Below are 6,000 nucleotides of genomic sequence, written 5' to 3' on the forward strand. Positions count from 1 at the left end.
AGGAAGATGCGCACGGATGTTAGCTCAGGGCTAATCTTCCTCAAAGAAAAACAAAAGAGAATAGGAACTGTTTTGGTATTGTAAATAGGTGTTGTTTATTGCCCAATCAGAGAACGTGGAACTTCTTTGTACTGTCTTGGCCCTATCCCATCCTGTTCAGGTCCAGGAGTCTTCTCTTTGTGTTCTTTATTGTCAAATGCACCCCTCCTGACAGATTAATATCTCTCACCACAGGAAAAATATAACAATGCCATCTGTATAAGTTTTCCATACTGCATAAAAAATTACCTTAAGGGCCAGCCCTGTGGCCGAGTGCTTAAAGGTCTGCGCACTCCACTTCAGTGGCCCAGGTTCACCAGTTCAGATCTCTGGTGTGAATCTATTCCACTCATCAACCATGCTGTGGTGGCATCCCACATACAAAGTAGAGGAAGTTTGGCACAGATGTTAGCTCAGGGCTAATGTTCCTCAAGCAAAAAAAAAAAAAAAAAAAAAACCCAAAAAACAAAGAAGAAAAGAAGAAGATTTGCAATAGATGTTAGCTCAGGGCAAATCTTCCTCAGCAAAAAAAAAAAACAAAAAAAAACAAAAAAAACCCCCTTAAACTTAGCAGTTTAAAACAACACACATTTATTAACTCACAGTTCTCTAGGTCAAAAGTCTAGAGAAGGCATGGCAGAGTTCTCTGCTCAGGTCTCACAGGTTGAAATCAGAGCACTGGAGTGTTGGCTGTGCTACATTCCATTAAGGAGGCTACAGGGACACATCTACTTCAAACTCACTGACAAACAGTGTTCCTTGTAGCAGCTGGACTGAGGTCATTTCCATGCTGGCTGGCAGTCATGGGCTGTTCTCAGCTCCTAGTGGCCATCCATACCTTGCCACATGTCTCCTTCTATAAGCCCTCTCATACTTCAAATCATTTTGCTAGGAAGAGCCCAGTCACTTTTAAGAACTCACCTGATTAGATCTGGCCCACAGAGTATAACAGCCCTTTCTTAAAGGCACTGTTGAGAGCCATATAACATAACTGAATAATAACATCATCATCATAATAATACAAACCTAATCACAGGGGAAAAATTTATCATGTTCACAGTCCCAGTGATTATGCAGAGTGTGCACACCAAGGGGCAGGAATTTTGGGGACCATCTCAGAATTCTGGCTACATCATCATAGTTCTTTGGAACTATTTGTATTAAAACTGTATAGATCATCTTGCCTTTACATTTCCTAATACCATTTATTTAATTCTGGTTATATCATTATTTATGACATTGTGTTGTCCATGTGCTACCCAAGAATACTTGTTTCCAGTGGCTCTGTCAAAGGTTGTTGCCCTTCTTTGTTGATGATAACTACAAACACAAGCCATGCTCAGAATATGCAGAAAAAATGTGAATGACCATTCATTTTCTGGGTATGTTCAATTTATCATTCGGAATTTTGCAGAATAAATATAGAAAACACACCTTCTAAATATGTCTCCTCTTGAAGCCTTTAGCTTGCAACCAATGCATTCCTAGAATATGAATTCTTTCTATGTTGACTGTATCTCTGCCAACTGTATACCATGGGGAGATAAGAGAGGGATTCACGCACAGATAACAAGAGCAGTCTCATTTGTGCAAGGAAAGTTTGGTCTTCATCTGAAATGACTTAAGATTGATAATACTGATTGAAGGCAAGAAAAGACATTGATTGGGAGGACACATTGGCATTATAGAGGAATCAACTTAAAAGCCTATGGATGAGATAGTGATGGCCACCCCCAGAAAACTGTGTGACATGTGGTGTGAAGATTGCACAGAGATTGGGGTGATAGCCCTGGGTGCCATTGGTGTGGACACTCAGAGTTAAAAAATGCCTGCCACCACCACTGCTACCCTTGGGTGCTACAGAACAAAGGTTGCATCATGATTGGGAAACAAAGGGGCAGGAGCTGATGTATGAGCCCACATACAAAGCTTAAAACCAATGGTTAACAGCAGGCTATCTGTAGTCCAGAGCCCATACTTTGTCCTTTGTTGGGTGTGAGTGAGAATCATACCAAGTCACCAGGCCAGCATCATTCTGATGGCGCAATCAAAAGAAAATACTGCTCAAGTTAGTGAGAGTAATCTAGCTGCCAGGCCAACCTTCTGGAACTGGAGGCCTAGATGCTCCAACTGGTGAAATTCCTAGAGTTTCTCAGGATATCTGGTCAACCCCAGATGCATAGATGCTGAACAGCTCCCTGATGGGGACAAATGGAGCCTGTGGGCCACATGGGTCCTAGTCTAGATTTGGGGTTCTCTGTCTGGATGACATTTCCAGCCTTGGTCAGTTCTAAGCACTGGAGATGTACTCAGAAAATTTTAAAGAATTCATTGGAAAGTGCTTCTTTCCATCTCCTCCTCACACAGTACAGGGTCCTCAATATCAGACCAACTGTACTCATTGATCGAGTGGCAGTTTCCAGAGAGCTGGTGCCTGTATGATGTTTCATTGGAAACATGAAATTTCAGAGTAGCAGCAACAGATTATTCCTAACATTAGATGCCTCATTTTTATGCTTAAAAGAGTTACTGGAGAAGTTATAGTTCCAATAATGGCATTAATATATTAAACTAAATCTCATGTGGCTAAAAATTGTCAGCCCTGAAAAAAATATAAAAGAATACTTATGGGAAGGCACTGGAGAGTAACCAAAGTAGACAAAATTGGAGGTGATATGAGCATTAAAAGAAGGGAAATATATGGGATAAATGCTATATTTGTAACACATTTCCATGAGGGCTCTTTCCAGTAGACATGGAATTCATGGTGGCTAGAATTCAAGGAAAAAAGTATAGTCTTATTGGCTTAAGGTACCAGAGAACAAAGTTTAAGCTGTCAGAAAGGCTAGAAACTGTGGAGACCACAAGTATGCATATAAGCTTTCCTCAAATATTTGTCTGTCCCAATAACTACTTATGTACACAGGAGAGTTCAAGGAGCAGAGCAACAAGCAATAACTAGATGGCTTAAAAAACTAAGCAGGAGTTTATGCTGTTGTCTACCACAGGAGCTACCAAGATTGGAGTTTGAATGCTGACAAGATAGAGGGCCTTGAAAGTAAATATTAGTTTTCAGAACTGAGTTTAAGCAGGAAATTAAAACAGACCTGCACTAAGTATAAAATCAAGCTTCCACAAGTCCAAGGTGATAAACCAGTAATTTAACTTCCTGGTAAAGCAAAAATCAACAATTTTCAGAGGAGGATAAAGAATCCAGAGTTTGTAGAAAATATCCACAGTGTCAGGCATACTATAAAACATTACAAGAAAAAAAAAAAAAAAGCAAAGAAACAGGAAACAAGAAAGTGAACCAAGAGAAAAGGCAGTCCTTATAAAGAGACCCTGAGATAAACTAATATTGGAATTAGCAGACAAGGATTATAGCTTTAAAATAGCTATAAAAAATATGTTCAAAAACTTAAATGAAAATAATAGTCATAATGAATGAACAGATGGGCATCTCTTATAATAAATGGAAACTACAAAAAAGAACCAGATCATAGACTTCAATATAAAATGTAAAACTATAAAACTCCTGGAAGGTAACATAGAAGAAAACCTAGGTGACCTTGGGTATAGTGATGACTTTTTAGACCCAAACCAAAGGCACAAGCTGGGAAAGAAAGAATTGATAAGCTGGACTTCATTAAAATTCCAAATTTCTCCTCTGTGAGAATGATGTCGAGAGAATGAGAAGATAAGCCAGAGACTGGGAGAAAATATTTGCAAAAGACATCTTATAAAGGACTGTTATCAGGGCCGGCCAGGTGGCGCAGTGGTTAAGTTCTCATGTTCCACTTCTTGGCAGCCCGGGGTTCTCTGGTTCAGATGCCAGGTGTGGACATGGCACCGCTTGGCAAAAGCCATGCTGTGGTTGGTGTCCCATACATAAAGCAGAGGAAGATGGGCATGGATGTCAGCTCATGGCCAGTCTTCCTCAGCAAAAAGAAGAGGATTGGCAGCAGTTAGCTCAGGGCTAATCTTCCTCAAAAAAAAAAAAAAAAGGACTGTTATCCAAAATATAAAAAGAAATCTTAAAACTTAACAATAAGAAAACAAACAGCCCAATTAAAAAATGAGCCAAAGACCTTAATAGAAACCTCACAAAAGAAGATATACGCTGGGAAGCATATAAAAAGATGTTCCACATCATATATCATCAGGGAAATGCAAATTAAAGCAACAAAGAGATACCACTACACGCCTATTCAGACGGCTGAAATCCAAAACAGTGACAACACCAGATGCTGGTGAGGATGTGGAACGAAAGGAACTCTCATTCATTGCTGGTGGAAATGCAAAATGGTACAGACACTTTAGTAGAACGTTTGTTGATTTCTTTCAAAACTAAACACTCTTACCACAAGATCCAATAATTGTGTTCCTTGATATTTACCCAAAAGAGTTGAAAACTCATGTCCACACAGAAACCTGCACTAGATGTTTATAGCAGCTTTATTTATAATTGCCAAAACCTGTAAGCAACCAAGATGTCCTTTGGTAGGTGAATGAATAAATAAACTGTGGCATATCCAGACACTGGAATATAATTCAGCACTAAAAAGAGATGAGCTATCGAGCTATGAAAGGACATGGAGGAAATGTAAAGGAAGATTACTAAGTGAAAGAAGCTAATCTGTAAAGGCTGCATACTATATGATTCCAATTATATAACATTCTGGAAAAGGCAAAACTATGGAGTCTGTAAAAAGATCAGTGGTTGCCAGGAGTTGGTGGGGTGGGGTAGATAGGCAGATCACAGAGGATTTTTAGGATAGTGAAAATACTCTGTATGAAACTATCATGATGAATACATGTCATTATATATTTGTCTAATTCCATAGATTGAACCCTCATGTAAGTGATGGGCTTTGGGTGATCATGATGTGTCGACGTAGGTACATCAGTTATAACAAACGTACCACTCTACTGGGGGCTTTGATAATGGGAGAGGGTGTACTTATATGTGGGCAGGGGGATATATGGGAAATCTCTGTACCTTCCTCTTAATTTTCTCCAAATCTAAAATTGCTCTAAAAGACTATTTAAAAATACATATATCAATTAAAAAAATAGAAATTCTAAAATTAAAGACTACCATATCTGAAGTGAAAATTTTACTGAACGGGCAAAATTTCAGATTGGAGGTGGCAGAAAAAAGAATCGCTTAACTTAGAGACCAATCAATATAAAGTATCCAAACTAAAACATAGAGCCAATTTTCTTTAAGTTGACAGAATCACATTGACCTATGGCACAATATCAAGAGGTCTAGCTTACAGGTAATTGGACCCCAGTATTAGAGGAGATAGACTAAGAGAAGAAAAGAAATCAAGACAATAATGGCTGACATTTTTCTTAATTTCATGAAAAACAACACATTCAAGAAGCTCAGACAAGCCTAGTGAGGGTGAATGCAATTAAAACCATACTTAGGCAAATCAAAGGCAAACTGCTGAAAACGAATGATAAAAAGAAAATCTTGAAAACATTCATAGAAAAAAGACATCACAAACTGGAGAACAATGATAAGAATAGGGCTGATGTGGAAAACAATGATAGCCAGAAAACAATCAAGTAACAGGTGTAAAAAGAAAAGGACAACAACCCAGATATCTTTCAGCAAAGATATCCAGCAAAGATATCCTTCAGAAATGAATGTCAACAAAGACCTTTTCAGATCGACAGAAGCCGAGAGAATTAATTACCAACACACAGATTAACAGTACAAGAAAAGCTAAAGAAAATTTTTCAGGCTGAATGGGAATAACACCAAATGAAAACTCATATATACAGAAAGAAATGGGAACACAATTCATTGTATGTATGTGAAAAAAATCAAGGAATTTAAAAAAAAATCTTTTTCAAAAAGAAACAGTGTTTATTACAAAAATTATAACATTGTGTTTGAGGTTTTCAATAAGTATTGATATAAAATATATGGCAATTACAGCTTAAATT

The sequence above is a fragment of the Equus asinus genome, chromosome 19 (genome assembly GCF_041296235.1).
Source record: "Equus asinus isolate D_3611 breed Donkey chromosome 19, EquAss-T2T_v2, whole genome shotgun sequence".
Classification (NCBI taxonomy): domain Eukaryota; kingdom Metazoa; phylum Chordata; class Mammalia; order Perissodactyla; family Equidae; genus Equus; species Equus asinus.